This window comes from Ipomoea nil, unplaced genomic scaffold (assembly GCF_001879475.1).
Source record: "Ipomoea nil cultivar Tokyo-kokei standard unplaced genomic scaffold, Asagao_1.1 scaffold3415, whole genome shotgun sequence".
Taxonomy (NCBI): Eukaryota; Viridiplantae; Streptophyta; class Magnoliopsida; order Solanales; family Convolvulaceae; genus Ipomoea; species Ipomoea nil.
In genome coordinates this window covers 284,899-303,488 of record NW_017619843.1, presented here as the reverse complement: position 1 = coordinate 303,488, position 18,590 = coordinate 284,899, and the positions used below count along the sequence as shown (strand labels likewise).

Genomic DNA, 18,590 nt, shown 5'->3' with positions numbered 1-18,590 from the left:
AGCATTGAAACACCAAACTAGCATGCTTATCAAACGGGTAAACCAAACATAGTTCCGAAGAACACGCAAGACTCACCATGGTTCAACGAATCACAATGTTGAACACTTAGCACGATTCAAGACACCAAAACCTACATGGAATCCTACCATATAGTTATAGACATACGAAACATCAAGAAGACACTCAAATAGTTCCACAAAAGAACATCGAGAAGTCAAAAGACCAAATACCGAGTCAAAAGAATCACGGGGAACAAATCCCCAACCATCATCAAAATACGTACCCGCGGGTGGGGCCACGGGTGGACTCCCACCCGTGGTTCCGCCCGCGGGAACCTACTCCCACCAGCCATGTACCCCGCGGGTGGGGCGGCGGGTGGAGCTCTGCCCGCCGTTCCGCCCGCGGGTACAAAACTCTGTACCAAATAATCCCTTCGGGGATTTTCAACACCAAGCTCAAATTCAAGTCCAAAACATGCCAAATCTCACCAAATACAACAAAATGACTTGATTCAAAGGAATAGCCAAGCAATGGCATACATGAACCCTAATAACAAGCTCTAGATATGCATTTTCACAAGACAATGCATCAACACTCAAATTTCATAGCAAAATCACATGTAGAATCCAATAAATCATCATATAGGTAAGTAAAATAGATTTTTGTAGAGCATGGGTTACCTCTTGTAGACAAAAAACTTCACAAAGCTCCTAATAAGGTTCACCTTCCACACCCACTTCAAGAACACACCAAAAGATCATAAAGATTCTATCTTTAAGGAAAGACACCTTAGAAAACAATAAAAACACAATATAAACATAGATCTTACCCTCCTAAATGCTCAAAGGTAGGAAAGGTGGAATCTTGAACACAAACTTTGAAGATTTGGTAAAGCTCCAACTTGGCTTGGAAGAAAAGCTATCTAACTTGTAGAGAGAAGGAGGAGCTGAAGTTTAGAAAGTGTAAGGGAAAGAATGAAGGGTGTCTTCAAGGTTAGCTTGCATTGCTAACATATGGTGAAATGTCTTGATTACCCTTACTAAAATGAAGAGGTGTAAGGGAACAAGGGAACCACAAACAAAGCTTAAGGTACAACACTTGACTTTGGGTTGACTAGTCAATTTCTAGTCCCCGACTATTGAATTTTCAGGAATTTAAGGAATTAATCTATCAATTGGATTAGGATTAGTGACTTAATTAATCCCTTAATTGAATTTGGATTACGGGGTGTCACATTCCAATAGACAACGAAGGAAAACAAGGCAACACACATAGATAACAAAGAACAAGATGCGTTCTAAAGACAAGGGTGGCTAGAAAAAGATTACCTGCTAACTCCTCCTCAACTAAGCCCTCGGTCTCCGCCTGCGATCGCCCCATCACAAAGACTCTCCCCGATGGTCTGGCCCCGGCTGCTCCACGGCTCGAGCTACCTCTTGCTGCTCCTCCGGATCCTGGAGGTGGTGGCAACGCCCTTTGGTTGACTTGCTGAGGGCACTCGGCGATCTTGTGTCCCTTCTCTCCACAACGGAAACATCGTGACACGAAGCCATTGCAATCCTGGCCTGCATGCACCTTCCCACATCTACGGCAAGGGAACGCCTTGGCTTGATTTCCATGCTCCGCTCGATTTGATCCCTGGGTCGGAGACGACACATTCTTGGCTTGAAAGCTCGGTCGCTGCTTCTTTTAGTTGGAAGAGCCTCCACTCTCGATCCTCTTTCTTGCAAGCTCATAAGACCCTCGCTGTAGCTGCTGAACACGATACAAATCCGCGGCACTCACATATGCATCCTTCAAAGAGCTCGACCTACTCAAGGTTAAGGCCTTTCGTGCCTCGTAGTTCAAGCTAGCTACGAACTTCTCAACTTTGCGAGCTCGATAGGAACAAGCATCCGGGCGAAGTGCGCAAGCTCTAGAAACTTCTTGTGGTACTCAAACACTGATGAAGATCCTTGCTGAAGATGGAGGAATTCCTCGTACATCGCGGCTCGCACATGCGCCGGGTAGAACCTCTCACGCATCCGATCCTTAAGGGCAGACCAATCAAACTCAGGCTCCTCGAGGCAAGCTGGGCCCTCGTGTATCCACCACAAATCGGCCTCATCTAAAAGCAAAGAAACTAAACCAACTACCCAAACTACAAGCTAACAACCACAGCAAACAAGAGAGAACAATTAAACGCACAACTGAGCAAACAACTACCAACGAACCTACTAACAAAACAATCAAGGGATGCAACAAGGTTCCACAACGAAAACGATAAACGGATGACAAAACTTAAGAGATGGGTTGCAAACGAGGTTTTAAGCAACAAAGGTGCTGGCCAACTAACCAAAGTTAGAGAAACCAAGGGTTCAAATTAAGGTGGTAAGATAGATAGGTTTGGTCACAACGAAGTTCAACACCAAAACCGTCGGTTAACAAATCGAGAGACAAGACTTAGAGATAGGTTGAGGGTTCACAAAGGTAAGACAAGAAAGAAAGATGAGGTGATAGATAAAAGATTTACTGGAAAAGAAAGCTAACTTCACACCGAGCCTAACTCCGGCTCAAAACTAGCCAACGATCTACTCAAAACGGGACGGCTCAGCTAAGGAACAAGCCACAAACAGAAAGGTCCACACACGACAAAACCAGGGTTGCATCTTCAACTACTCTCCGCTGACTTCTTCAACCAAAGGAAGAAAGGTCCACACACGACACAACTTGAGCTCGGTAACCGCTTGAACTTGATCCGTCACCTCCAGACAAGGCTACAACTGCTAGATCCAAAACACGAGCAGGATGTCCTTCTCTCCGGCTCTTGGGCTAACTTGATGCAGGCTGCCAACTTAACACTTGCATTAGCACACCGCCCACAACTCTCTACAAAGCAGCGCTTGAAAACTTCAAAACTTTAGTCCGGATGAAAGGTTTAAAACAAGAACGGTAACAAAGGAGAAAGGTAACTCAGGGGAAAGAAGGCTTATAAGAAACGATTCGGTTCAACGGAAAAGATTAGAGTGAAGGGTTTTAAGGTTCAGAAACTCAAGGACCATGTTACTTAGGAGTAGGATCAAAGTCATCAAAGTTGCAACTTAGGAAATAAGGTTGCCACCTTGCACGGAATCGTTAGAAGCAGGGAATACAAGAACGAGGTTCGATTCAAAGGGGAAGATCAAGGTGAGAGTTTAGGTTCAACAATTCAAATGTTGATTAAGAAGAAGAGAATTGTAAACGAGGTTACAACTTAGGGAGTAAGAATCAAACAGGGTTTAAAGGAGTTGAAAAGAATTTCTCCACGGAGGGTATTCGGTTTAAACTCAAGGAAAAAGTTGATTAGGAAGGGGATCAAGATTTTCAAAGTCACAACTTAGAAAAGATGAGGTCGTAACCTTGAATAGAGTCAAATCAAGAGAGGAACAAGAACGAGGTTTGAAAAGATAGGAAGGATTTCTCGAAAAGGGGCAAGGGATGAAGATCGGTTTCAGGAGGTGAAAGGGTTCGCGACTTCCGACAAAACTTCGACTTTGAGCTGATTACTATGCTTGTTGAACTGAAGGCTCTCTACCTCGACTCCAACGCGGCTTAACTCTTAGACCTTGCCAAATTCCTCCATAAGCTGATGACATTGCCGCCTTGCACAAGATGGTCCGGAAGAAAATGATTGCTTGGCAAAAACGGTGATTGGGTTTGTCTAAAGGAAAAAAGAGATTTCCGAGGCTCAAGGGTAACACTCAAACAAGCTAACGCCCGAAGCTAACACGCAGGAAAGGCACAAAGACGAAGGAAGGTGCAACAAAATGGTACAAGAGCTTACTTCAACGGTTCCCACTTGCATTTGCTTCACGACTGTGGATCATGTTTTGCCGAGGTCCCGACTTCGTACATAGGTCCTGGTTGCTACTTCCACTTAGCCCATTGTTGCTTCCACTTCGATGCTTACTTCCCGACCCAGGCCTTACACTACCAACTAGTTTTGAGTTCGCTAAAGTCTTCTTCTTAACTCTGCACTCAAAGGACCGATGACCCTTCTTGCCACAAGCAAAGCACTCTATCGGTTTCCCAAGACAGTCCATGTCGGGGTGGTCACTTCCACACTTCTTGCAAACGGAGCGCCTTCCCTTAGCCTTGATCTTCCGGATTGGCTGGGGAGCGTTACCTATTTTAAAACCATCTCTTTGAAAACTTCTTGTTGATTCGGCATCGGTAGGCATTAAACCCCTAACCACAGGTGAAACACTTTCTTCTAGCTTCCTCATATGGTTTTCCCGGATTCCTTTCTGAACTTGTTGTACTCGGTAAAGGTCAGCGACACAACAGTAGGCTTCCTTGGCTTGAGCAGGATAGAACCGCTCGCATAACTTAACCTTCAGGTCTTCCCAACTGAACTCCGGATCTTGTCTACAAGCTGGTCTTTCAAGCATCCACCACGAATCCGCTTCTTACCTAAGGTAGAACGTAGCTAACTCCACCTGGCAATCCTCTGGGCATACCACCGCTTCGAAGATCTTGTCAAACATTCGGATCCACTCGTCCAGCATTGTGGAATCTTTTTCACCGGCGAAGATCGGGGGACAGAGACTTGAGACTTGGCGTACTACGTCACGATTCCCAATCTGAAGAGGGTGGTTGTTGAGGAGGGCGTTGCTTAGCGTCTGGGTGATTTGCGTCAATTGATGAAAGCTTTGAGCTAACTTCTTCTGAAGACCTTGCACGACGTCTTGATGGTGCCATCCTCGACTTCTACAGCAACAACACGATAACGGGAGGAAACTTAGGACCCGCACCTTTACCTGGTGCCTTAACTAAAGAGAACCAAAGCTAACAGGAAAACAAAGCACAGAAAACACAACAGAAAACGACACATGAACTCACAACCTCACCGCGCGTCTTAAAGTCCTAAGTCCTAAACACTTAGATTCTTAAGGTCGCTTAGGGTCTCAAACCACACTTAACTGCTTAAAAGTCTAGACCCTAACATCCTAGGCTCAAACCTAGGCTCTGATACCAAATGTAACACCCCCGATTTCCATACCAAATTAAACCATAAACATGCAGATAATTCTAACCATAAAAGCATACACAGCGAAAGACTTAAGCGTGAAATAGATGGAAAACGTAGAGTGTTATGCCACGCTCACACAACGGTGAACGCACAGGCATAAACATCTGCAACATAATCTATCAATCCCAAAAACATAGTCAACAACATAAGTCTAAAGTCTAAACAAAGGCACGCAGGCCCAAACCATCATAAGGAAAAGAGGATCTACTCTAACTACCTCTAGACCGTGCTCTCATCTACTCAGCACCTGAAAGAACACAGATATATATGGGACGACGCCCGGTCAATGAAAGATGTTGGTAACCCACCATTACATGTGAAATATCATATGTAGATAATTTATATATATATAATCATTTGCGAGACAGGATATAATATATATCAATTTCAAAAGCCAAGATAGAGATCAACACAAGACTCTATGCACTCACAATAAAGATAATGGAACACATCCCAAGACATCAAGAAGTACAACGACACTCAAGAACGGCTCAAGGCGTAATCTACCATCGTACAGTAGATTATCACCTGACATGCATAACGCAATAGAATAAGGACACAACCATTGGCAACACATGCCTTTGTGACAACACATGTCACAAATAGAGAAATACACAACAAAGGCTACACAAGCCTTCATGACATCACCCATCACGAATTGAGATGTCTTCCTTATGCCCGGTTCCAACCTTATAGCTACCCCAACCTTATATCTAGTTCCAACCTTTACCTCCAGGACCCCTGTACACCAAGTCCAACCTTATTCCCCCGAGGACCATCGTCCCCTCTCCGACAATCTCCAACAATACCACCAATTTCATAGTACACGAGGGTACCGATCACACATGGCAACACATGCCTTTGCTAACACATTTTACCCTTTAACAAATACGTGAACCTTACACAAAGGTCACAAACTCCATAATCGCGTCATGGCCACCACGAGGACCACTGCCGTACCTTGGTGACTAATGTCCCATACCATTAGTCTTGCAATCCAGGTACAGCCACACACGCCACACCATCACAAGAATCAATCAACGGATCACAACGAAGATATGAAACCATACTCAACAAGGAAAGGATCACAATCCTTCTCCAACGATGATTAACACAAGTCATCATCCATAAAAGGAAAGGACAAACAACACACACGCTAGAATTTAAATACCAAACTAGCATGCTTATCAAACGGGTAAACCAAACATAGTTTCGAAGAACACGCAAGACTCACCATGGTTCAACGAATCACAATGTTGAACACTTAGCACGATTCAAGACACCAAAACCTACATGGATTCCTACCATAAAGTTATAGACATACGAAACATCAAGAAGACGCTCAAATAGTACCACAAAAGAACATCGGGAAGTTAAAAGACCACATACCGAGTCAAAAGAATCACGGGGAACAAATCCCCAACCATCATCAAAATACGTACCCGCGGGTGGGGCCACAGGTGGACCCCCACCCGTGGTTCCACCCGCGGGAACCTACTCCCACCAGCCATGTACCCCGCGGGTGGGGCGGCGGGTGGAGCTCTGCCCGCCGTTCCGCCCGCGGGTACACAACCCTGTACCAAATAATCCCTTCGGGGATTTTCAACACCAAGCTCAAATTCAAGTCCAAAACATGCCAAATCTCACCAAATACAACAAAATGACTTGATTCAAAGGAATAGCCAAGCAATGGCATACAAGAACCCTAATAACAAGCTCTAGATATGCATTTTCACAAGACAATGCATCAACACTCACATTTCATAGCAAAATCACATGTAGAATCCAATAAATCATCATATAGGTAAGCAAAATAGATTTTTTAGAGCATGGGTTACCTCTTGTAGACAAAAACCTTCCCTTAACACTTCACAAAGCTCCTAATAAGGTTCACCTTCCACACCCACTTCAAGAACACACCAAAAGATCATAAAGATTCTATCTTTAAGGAAAGACACCTTAGAAAACACTAAAAACACAAGATAAACATAGATCTTACCCTCCTAGATGCTCAAAGGTATAGGAAAGGTGGAATCTTGAAGACAAACTTTGAAGATTTGGTAAAGCTACAACTTGGCTTGGAAGAAAAGCTATCTAACTTTTAGAGAGAAGGAGGAGCTCAAGTTTAGAAAGTGTAAGGGAAAGAATGAAGGGTGTCTTCTAGGTTAGCTTGCATTACTAACATAAGGTGAAATGTCTTGATTACCCTTACTAAAATGAAGAGGTGTATGGGAACAAGGGAACTACTCACAAAACTTAAGGTACATCACTTGACTTTGGGTTGACTTGTCAATTACTAGTCCCCGACTATTGAATTTTCAGGAATTTAAGGAATTAATCTATCAATTGGATTAGGATTAGTTACTTAATTAATCCCTTAATTGAATTTGGATTACGGGGTGTCACATCCTCTCCCCCTTCAAAGAAGCTTCGTCCCCGAAGCTTGGGTACAAACGATGAAATGAAACAACAATGTGACAAGAGTGTCAAGAACATCCTTATTTGGATTATGGGGTGTCACATTCGATCTCTGGCAACTCCTCTTTTCCCCTCCTGTGACACCCCGTAAATCCAAACTCTAATCAAAGATTAATTAGAGAATTAATCCTAGCCTCTTTGTTAATTTATTCCTAAAAATCATGAAATTCGATAGTCGAGGGACTAGATTTTGACTAGTCACTAAAGTCAAAGGGTTGTACCTTGTGCTTCTTGAGTTGTGCCCTTGTTCCCTTGTATTTCCAATTCTAGTAAGGGTAGGGATGTCTTTCTACCTAAGGTTTGTGGTCCAAGCTAACCTAGCTACACTTCTTCATTTCATTCACCCTACAATCTAAACACAAAAATCTCTAGCTTCTCTCTAAAAAGGTGTAGCTTCTTCTCCAAGCTAGGATTTGAGCATCCCAAATCTTGCAAGTTGGATTCCAAGATTCCTACTTCTTCATCTTGAGCATAGGGGAGGGTAAGATCCTTGGTCTTTTGTGTTTTTAACCTCCTTTTAGGTGTCTTTTTCTAAAAGATAGAATCTTTGTTGTCTTTTGGTTTGTGTATGAAGTTGGTGTAGAAGAGGGGCTTTAGGAAAGGCTTTCTAGGGGTGAAAAGAAGAAGTTATTAGGCTACAAAAGTAACCCATGCCTTACAAAACCTATTTTCTTACTTATATGATGATTCTTGGCTTCTACTTGTGATTCTTGTGTTGAAATATGAGATTTGATGCATTGTCTTGTGGTGATGCATGTTTAGAGCTTGTTCTTAGGGTTCTTGAATGCCATTTCTTGGCTATTTCTTGGGTTCAAGTCATATTGTTATTTTGTGTGAGATTTTGGGTGTTTTGGACATGTTGTTGAAATTCCCCGAAGGGATTATTTTGGTGTACAGGGTGTACCTGCGGGCGGAACGGTGGGCAGAGGCCTATCCGCGGGGAACGAAAGGCTCATGGGTATGTACCCGCGGGCAGAGGTCCACCCGTGGCCCCACCCGCGGGGAACACTGTTGGACGATGGCGGGGATTTGTTCCCCGTGATTCTTTTGACTCGGTATTGATGTTTTGACCTCCCAATGTTGTTTTATTGGGCTATTTGTGAGTCTTCTTGATGTTTCGTATGTCTAGAACGATATGTTAGGAATCCATGTAGGATTTGGTGTCTTGAATCGTGCTAAGGGTCCGACTTTTTGATTCGTTGGACCATTGTGAGTTTTGAATTTTCTATAGAACTACTTTTGGTTTACCCGTTTGATAAGCATGCTAGTTTGATGTTGAAATGCTAGTATGTGCAGTTTGTTCTTTCTTATTGGGATTGGCAACTTGTGTTGACCATCGTTTGGTGTCGGATTGTGATCCTTCGCTGTTGAGTATGGTTTCATGTCTTTGTTGTGATCCATTGATTGATTCCTATGATGTGAACGTATGTAATCGTTGTACCCTTTTGATTGATACTTGATTAAGGTTATTGTGGAACCTTAGTCTTCTTTGTAATGATGATGACTTGTGTGACTATGATTGAATGTGGGTGGTTGTTACTTGAGCTTTGCTCACATGTAGGTGGTTGTGTGAATGAAATGAATAGTACCCCGTGTACTGAAATGTAGGTGGTATGTTGGAGATTATTAGAGGGGGGACCACGGTCCCTGGCGGTATAAGGTTGGACTCAGAAGTACAGGGTGGCACTAGGAGGTAATGGTTGGAACTGAAATAAGGTCGGGGGTAGCTATAAGGTTGGAACAGGGCATAAGGTTGGAACTATGAAACTTGTGACATGTAGTTGCCATATTGTGAATGTGTATTCTTGCTAATGAGCATGTCTTGATGTATTCTACTTTGTGGTTAGTAGAATGCATATTGAGTTGTATTGTCTTTCATGATTCTTGTCTTGTTATTGTCGTAAGGATGGTGATTCCTTTTCCTTTTGAGAGTGTTAATGAGTCCTTGAAGTTAACTTCTCTCTATGGCTTTTGAAATGATATATACTGTATTCCGTTTCAAAATGGTTTTGACTTATACTTATCTATATATGCTATTTAACGCGTATTGATGGGTTACCAGCAATATTCGCTGACCGGGTGTCATCCCCATGTTATGTTTTCCTTGTTCTATAGGTTTTGAGTAGATGCCCAATAGCGCTAGACTTGGAGCGTTAGATAGCTTAGTCACCTTGTCTAGACGTTTTGTTTTGATGGCCTGTGAGCCTTTTGAGCGGCCTGTGTGCCTTGACTCTGATTGATTTGTTTAAACTGTTTAGTTTTCCCGCTTGTGCATCTTTAGTACTTTAAGATATGGCATAATACCCCCATTTAGACTTGCTTCCGCTTAATGTTTAATGGATGATTAGATTGCTTATCTCTTACCTTTTAAGTTTTAAAAAATGTGGTAAAAATCGGGGGTGTTACACCTCTGTTCCGCCGAGCTGGGCAATAGATGGAAACCTCCCTTCCTCTGGCGTCAACAATGGACAGCAACAACAGAGCTTGGACGGCGAAGTTGATCTCTTGGTCTGGTCTAGGCAGCAGCAATGCTCAGCGAGCTCTTCTCTTTCTTGTCGACGGTAGGAAAGCAGCGGCGGAGTGGCGGAGTTTGCGAAGCAACCGGCAGCTGCTCTTCTTTTAGAACTTTGAAATTTTATATTATTTTAGAAAAATCTAGAAGTGAATTCTTAGACAATTGTATTCAATGCATTGTAATAGAACAAATTATGGATTGTTTTCAATAGTGTTGTTTTAGCCTGTGCGTTTGGATATAGGTTATCTAAACGTGGCGTAGCATCCCTTTTTTCCTTTTGTTTTGTTTAGCTTCCGCAACTAAAAATGGTTTTTAATAAAATAAATTCATTTTTATAAGTTATTTTGGTTAATGGAAAATGGGGGTGTTACAGCAGTGGCGCGGGTGGAGGTGCTACCATTGTTCCACCCGCGGCTTTGGCGGTTGGAAAAAGATTAAGATGGTGAGCTTCTGGTTTCATTTTGGGTGTTGTTGCTTAGTTGTGTTAATTAGTTTTTGTTAAGTAAAGATTATTAAGAAATGTTTTAGTGTAGTGGTAAGGAAGGTATTTGGTGATGGGAGAAGCTAGGGTTTGAATCCTACCTCTATTTAATTAATAGTTTTATTAAGTAAGCTTGGTTGTTAGCTTAACTACTAGTGTATTAGTGTTGTGATTAATTTATTAATAGGATGCTTGGCTTAGATGGTTGTGTTTGTGGGTAAATTAGGTAAGAACTAGGGTTTAAATCCCCTTATGAGTTTAGCTAGTTTTAATTAGCTTATTTGTTAACTAGTGAAGATCCGGTTTAATCCACAGGTTCCCGGTAGCATGGCTTTATCAGTTGAGCCTAAGTTAGCATTTTTTTGGATGGTTAAGCGAATGAGGTAACCCATGCTACACAAAACCTATTTTCACTTGATAATAATGATTATTGGCTTCTATGTGATATTCTTGATGTGTTTGAGTGATTGATGCATGATCTTGTGATAATGCATGTTTAGAGCTTGTATTTTAGGGTTCTTGAATTCTATTGTATGAGCTATTCATAGGTTCAAGTCATATCTTTGTTGTGTGGAAGATTTGGGGTCATTTGGACTTGAACTTGGCCTTGAAAGTGAATTTTCGCGAATGCTGATTTTTAGGCCCTGATGTACCCCGCGGGTACTACCACGAGTGGAGCCCTACCCGTGGCCCCACCCGCGGGGAACATATGTGGGGATTGCGGGGGTTTGTTCCCCGTGATCCTTTCTTCTTGGTATTTGATGTTTTGACCTCCCGTTGTTGAATTATTGAGCTTTTGTGAGTCTTCTTGATGTTAGGACTTGGTGTCTTGAATCGTGCTTGTGGTCCAACTTTGTGATTCGTTGGACTATTGTGAGTCTTTGCGGTTCATTGGAACCATTTTGGTTTACCCGTTTGATATGCATGCTAGTTTTGGTGTCATTGATGCTAATATGTATTGTTTGTCCCTTTCTATTGAGGATTGGCAACTCGTGTTGCCAACCATGTTGATATTGGATTGAGGTCCATTGTTTTTGTTGAGTATCGTTTCATGTCCTTCATTGAAACCCCTTGCTCGGATCCCTTGATGTGATCCTGTGTGTATGATTATTCCTTTATTAAGCTATTGTTGAGCTTATCCTTTGTTGTACACACTTTGTGTGGAATCTATACTAGGTGTTTTTGTATCTCTAGATTCCGTGTCTATTGACTCTTGTTGAGATGATGGGTTGATGTGATGAGATGATTGAGCTGGTAAAGTGGACAGTGTGGGACTTATGTGTGAATGCATCCGGTAGTGGGTTTAAAGCTCTGGATTGGGCTGCGGTCCTTGTCATTGCGATGACACTAGCATGTAATCCGGGTCGTTGCGATGACAACGTGATACATGATTGATGATTTGGAGCCCTCCACACTGATCCACTATGAATCGAGTCGTAGTGCTGACTCCACGGTATATGACTTGGTGCAATTATGTCCTAGGTGGACTTGGAACTTGGAAGTTGAACTTGAAACTATGAAACTGATGACATGAAGTTGTCATTGGTGGATTTGAATTCCTTGCTTATGAGCATGTCTTGATGTACTCTACCTTGTGATGGGTATGTTACATCCTGAGTTGTGTTGTCTATGTTGGTTGTGGTCTTGTCTTTGTTGTGAGGGTGATGATCCTCGTTTTTGTTGTGTGATGGTCCTTGATGTTGACTTCTTTTCCTTGGTTTTGAAATGATATATATTGTATTCCCCGTTTCAAATGGTTTTGATTATATCTATCTATATTATGATACTTAACGCGTATTGATGGGTTACCAGCATTATTCGCTGACCGGGTGTTGTCCCTTATTTTTACAGGTTTTGAGTAGATGCCGAGCGCGCTAGATGTGGACTCTAGATAGTATAGATCCCATGCTATACGTTTATCCTTTGTTGGCCTGTGTGCCTTAGAATCGTTGCTGTTTTGTTAGATTGTTATTGACTAGCCTGTGCACCCATGGTTTATGGGTGTAGCATAACATCTCTCCGATTTTAATTAAATTTCCGCTATTGTTTATCTTTATGATTAGATGTTTACCTTTGAATTTAAGTTTTAAAAATGTGGTAAAAATTGGGGGTGTTACAATCACCGACCTTTGTCATTATATGCCACATGCAGTAACGATGGCGAGACTCCGGAAATTCTTTCGCAATCACGACCTTCATCGCTGGGTCTTGATCGGTTATTGTGATAGACAATGTGCTACCCATTACGTTCTTGAAGTTCCTTAGGACCCAACAATACGAGTCCACATCTTCCCTAGCAATCAGTGCTGCTGTAACACCCCCAAATTTTCGAAACTTTTAAAACTTATGTAATAAAGGTAATTTCTCATTAAATCCCAAACAGAGCATTACTAAACATAAGTGTGCGAGGTGCTATGCCACATCTGAGCTGGAGAACTCAGATGCACAGGCTAAACTAACTAAATATCCTCAATACAACGTCATGGCACGCAGGCCGAAAGGAAAAACTATCTATCTAATCCAAGTTCTTCTAGCGCGCTCCGGAAGCTAATCATCTGTGCCTGAAAGCCAAATATATCTGTTCAGCGAATGATGCTGGTAACCCACTCCAAAGCGTTGAAGTACAATATAGGTAAATATATATATATATATATATATATATATGAAAACCATTTTGAACCAGGAAGATATATACTTAGGAGACTCTAGCTTTAAAACCAGAAATAGACTCGACAGGTAGGGATGAACACATTAAACAATGATAATCAATTATATAGAGACAACATCATAAGATCATGTATCTAAGGTCACAGCTCTCTTTCAAACCATTCACATCATCATTCAATCAATCATCCTTGTCACACAAGCACACTTTGGTGGCGCCACGGGACCAATCGCATGCCCCAAACAAGAGGGTTAGTGCATATAGCACAAACACGGCTCCGCAGCACCCTACCTCATACCGCAGCATGAAGGAATTGACCGCAGCCAATTGTATAGCCCGTCGATAGTTTCAACGGCGGATTACAGCCCTACACACCGCTGACGCGCTCAGTCGGTGGACTGTGATCCTCTTTTGGGGACTACGACCCTACACACCGCTTGACAAGCTCAGTCGGTGGGTCATAGCTGATCAAAGCCCTACACACCGCCTGAGAGACTCATTCGGTGGGCAATGATCTTTTGGGACTACGTCCCTACACACCGCTGGCACATACACTCGGTGGATCGCAGCCGACCATAGCCCTACACACCGCCTGATCACTCATTCGGTGGACTATGGCCTTCCTCGGGCTAGTGGCCCTACACACCGCCTGGCGCGTCCAGTCGGTGGACCATAGCACACGAGGCCCATGTGGACCGCAGCCCAAGAAGTGAGTCACTGACCGCAGCCAGGAGAATGAACCGCAGCTCATGAGTAACCAGTTTGACCACAGCCAAGATAACGAACCACAGCTCGTGTATAACCGCCACGGGTAGGTGGCGGGTACGCCTACCCCCCACTGACTGCTTTTCAAAATATACGCCCCGAGATCCTTCGTGGAACCCGAAACCATGCTTAGACACTTTTAAACGCAACTGATGACACCATGTAGACAATTAACGGATCAAAAGCAAGAATCACATAGAACACATCTTATCATGACTTCTAAACATAATCAACACCCGAACATGTGAATTCCCACCCAAATATACCAAGATTATCACAATACGAATTTCACGATTCATCCTAGGGCTCTAATCATATTTAAATCATCAATCATAGTTCATCTTTAATATCAAGAAACATTAAGATTTATCAAGAATATCATCAAGATCATCTTATCACCATCAAGATCATCAAGATCACACATAAAATCATCACATCATTCATCAAGATCACATCATAATTTTCATAGAAGACTTCATCAAGACACAAGCATATAGAGGGAGCCAAAGAAGAAGATTATAGCAAAGAAAATAGGTTTTGTTGAGACATGGGTTACCTCTTAGCCTTAATTAAGTTCATTGGCTATGAAGGGTCTTTCTTTAAGATCTCTTCTTTCTTGATTTCTTCTATGGGAATTCTTGGGAATTCTTGTGTGGTGAAAGTTATTGTGGTGTGGGTTCTAGGTGCCTCCTATGCCCCTATTTATATATCTAAGAGTCCTAATTAGGGTTTAAATGGTATGGGCTTGCTAATTCTATTCCTTACAGGACTAAGGGGTTGGTTTTAGGGATAAGGGTCCATGGACTATGGTGGACCCCTTTTTAGTTAATTAATGGATTTTAATTCTCTTTTTAGGGTAAGTAATTAAATAATTAGTTTGGTTTAGGGGTCATAACACGGGGTGTTACACTCTTCCCCCCCCCCCCCCTTACAAGAGGCTTCATCCCCGAAGCCGGTGCGTGGATCCATTCTTTCACCCCTGGACGTCACGTATTTTGGCCTCCTGGTTAGGAAATGTGGCTCCACGTGTTGTCTTTGCTGGGGTAGATTGGATTTCTGGTGAGGTGGCGATTGGAAAGTTCGGGTCTACCTTGGTTTCCTGCTCCTGAGCTGGATGCCCTACGAGTGCCCAATATGGTCTCGATTGCTGCCACCCTCTGGTCGAGTGCACGCGTCGCGTGGATTAGGGACGAGAATCCTTCATCAATGATTTGGTTTTGCCAAGTGAGCTGCGCGAGGATGCGCTCGTTGATGGATTCTTCATTTCGGCCCCCTAGGTTTCCCCTTTCTTGTGCGGGCGTCGTGGGTTAGGTTCGCTATCCTCCTCTTGTTCCTCATTTCCTTCCAGTCCCCCACATTCTTGCATTGCCCGTTTTAGCTTTTTGTTGGAGATATCTTGTTGATCAACCAATTCCCTTCGTTCCTCTTCGGGTTTAAGGCAAACCTCCTCGAGGGTGATGTATTGTCCCCCTTCGGTGTAGTAGATGTCATTGCGGCGGAGGTTCTGGGCATTGAAAACCATACCGCTTACGGGCTTGATCTCTGTGTGGCTCAGGTCCACTCTCTTTTTCTCCATGATCCAACTTAGGATCATCCCGTAAGGTAGACTAAGCCGGTTGTTAGTCTTGCAAAACTCCATGTGTTTCAACATAAGGGCCGGTAGATTGAACTTGATTTTGTGCTGTAGGAAGTAGGCAAAGGTACACTCCAGGCTTCCCACATCCTTGCTCTTGTTGTTCGTAGGCAACAAGCTATCAGTTACAATCATGACTAGTATCTTTTGTTCAGCGGTTAGCCATTTCCTGTTAGGTCGGGTGGCCAAGGTGAAGCCTTCTTCCTTTCCTAGTAGGTACCCGAGGTAGTCCATATACCCCGTGCCTTGGGTACCGACCCACCCCTTCCGGTCGTAGTCAGACACACCCGTGGTGGTCAGTTTTTAGGAGTTCGGCCAAGCGGCCTTCGGAGAGTACTATCTCCTTGCCCCGGACTTTAGCGGTGATTTCCAATTTGTCACCCCGCTTGACGGATACTAAGTGGTGGTAGAATTCTTTCACCAATTCGGGTATGTGTCCCCCTTGATTGCGAGACAAGTATCTAGGAGTCCTTGAAATTTAAGCATATCAACTAACTCCGGAGAGAATTGGTCGGGTTCGAGAGCTTTACCTCCGATTACCGTGTAATCGGCGTTGTTCCATTCCGGGGTCTGGATTCCAACGGGCTTTTTCGGCATTTTGAAATCCCTCGAGGTGGTGATATTTTTCCGGTGAGACTCCGGCGAACTTCCGGTGGGATTCCGGCGACGAGGCTTTTCCGACGGAAAAAGGGGCGGCAGCGTGGCTTGGCCTTGGCGACGGCTCGGGTTGACGGTGAGGTGGCGGTGGACCTGGGCGGAGCCGGGGCAGCAGCGGTGTGTGTGGCAGTGGGGCGTGGCCGGTCGAGCTATGGGTGCTACGTGGCAACGGGTTGTGGCCGTGCGAGGCGTCGACGGCAGGCGCACGGGGTGGTGGTGCTGACTGGGTGGCAGGCGGCGGCTGTTGACAGCGGTTGCTGGCGGGGTGAGGTGTTTCGGGTGACTGACGGCGGCGTGAAGTGGGGAGAGAGAAGGAGAGAGAGAGAGGATGAGGGAGTGTGGAGGAAGAAGAAGGGTTTTTAATCTGGGGATTTTGTGGGTTTTAGGGGTTTGTAGGGGTTTAAGAAGGGAGTGTTCCCTTAAAGATTCAAGAATCACTCATGGCTTAGTGGTTAGGGATTTGGGTTTACAAGTGGGAGGTTTAGGGTTCAATCCCCTTTGGTGACATTAATATTCTTTGTTGTGTATTCCTTGGCTAGTTCTTTCTTTTGTCTTCTAGTGGTAGAAGATTTGGTTGGTCCTTCTTTGTTGTTGATGCGGGTTTTTGGGGTAGTCTAGTCCTTTTTCTTTATGCTTAATTATCTTGATTTTGCTTCTTTATTTATAATAATTCCGAAGTAGCTAATCTAAACAAGTAATTCTACTACGAGGGTGGTTACAGGGGATTTGCTAGTTACCCTAAGCAGAACTCGTCTCCTTGGTTTTCTTCTGGTTAGTTTGCGGGATCTTCGTCTCCTGGGGCCATGTTTTCTTCGTCGAGGTTGCCCTCGTTCTCGAGTTCGGTTTGTGTGCGGCTCATGACGAACACCTTTCCGGGGGCACCATAATTCCCTTGATTGTTTGTGCCTCCACGTTGGCCCATGACTGTAGGGCATGAGTTCGAGGGTTGAGTGCACTGGAAGGACTTGTGTCCTTCTCCTCCACAGTTGAAGCATCGCCAGGGATTTCCCATGCAATCTTTGCCTCTATGGTCTTTGTTGCATCTTTGGCAAGGGAAGCTCCTTGTACTGGCTTCGTTGTTTCTTAGGGGTGACCTTTGGCCAGCTGGATTGCTTGGTGTTGTGTTAGCGTCGTTTCTCATCCTTTTCATAGGTGGTGCCCCACCCCCTGTGTTCCTTTTTCGAATCTGTTCCTGAGCCCCACGTTGTAGTAGTTGGATTCGATAGAGATTGGCGGCACTGGAGTAAGCCTCATTGAGGGTCAAGGGTCCGCTTACTACTAGTGCTTTCCAGGCTTCGAAGTTGAGGCCTGATATAAACCTTTCTATTTTGGTTGCCTCTGTGGGGACTAGTTCAGGTGCGAAGCGTGCCAACTCGAGGAACCGTTTGTGGTATTCCATGACGGTAGTCGTTCCTTGTTTCAGGTGGAGGAACTCTTCGTGAATGGATGCTCTTATGTGTGCCGGGTAGAATCGTTCTCGCAGTCATGTTTTTAGGTTTTCCCAGTTGAACCCTGGTTCCTGTCTGTAAGTGGGTCCCTCGTGGATCCACCAAAGGTCCGCCTCGTGCCCGAAGTAGAATGAGGCTATCTCTACACGACGTTCTTCTGGACATTCTACCAATCCCAGAATCTTGTCGAAGGTCCGAATCCATTCCTCAAGGATTGCAGGATCTTTTTCTCCCGAGAAAGTGGCTGGTCGATGATTTGAAACTTGTCGGGCGATTTCTGAGTTTATGTTTGGTGGAGGTGGTGGTGGTCTGTTGTTGTGGAGAGCTATGTCGCTCAGTGCTTGGGCGACTTGGGTTAGTTGCTGTAGAGTTTGAGCCAGGGGATCGTGTGTGGCGGGTTCTGGAGTCCTTGATTGTCTTCTATTTGGTGTCATGCTGCTGATCTACTGAGCCAATATTTATAGTGATATCGAGTTAGAGTGTTGCACACTTACCTTGATGTGATAAGCGAAGGGGGAGTTCTTTAAATTAAGTGTGAATTAGGGTGAGGGGAAGGTTAGGGGGCTCACAATCTCACCGCGCGTCCTAAGATTCCTAAATCCTATGTTCTTGAAAACCTAGAGTTTAAGCCTAATGTCCTAGAGTCTGGTCTTAAGAGTCTTGTCCTAGGATTAAACTTAGGCTCTGATACCATCTGTAACACCCCCAAAATTTCGAAACTTTTAAAACTTATGTAATAAAGGTAATTTCTCATTAAATCCCAAACAGATCATTACAAAACATGCGGGGTGCTATGCCACATCTGAGCTGGGGAACTCAGATGCACAGGCTAAACTAACTAAATATCCTCAATACAACGTCATGGCACGCATGCCGAAAGGAAAAACTATCTATCTA

At 43.9% G+C, this 18,590-nt stretch overlaps 1 long non-coding RNA gene across 1 annotated transcript; it reads left to right on the top strand.

Moving 5' to 3' along the window:
- Positions 1-4,237: 4,237 nt before the first annotated feature.
- Positions 4,238-10,904, top strand: LOC109171328. The gene is made up of 3 exons (XR_002052576.1): positions 4,238-4,248; positions 4,627-4,629; positions 10,788-10,904. It is a non-coding gene; the product is annotated as an uncharacterized LOC109171328 (long non-coding RNA).
- The last annotated feature ends 7,686 nt before the right edge of the window (positions 10,905-18,590 follow it).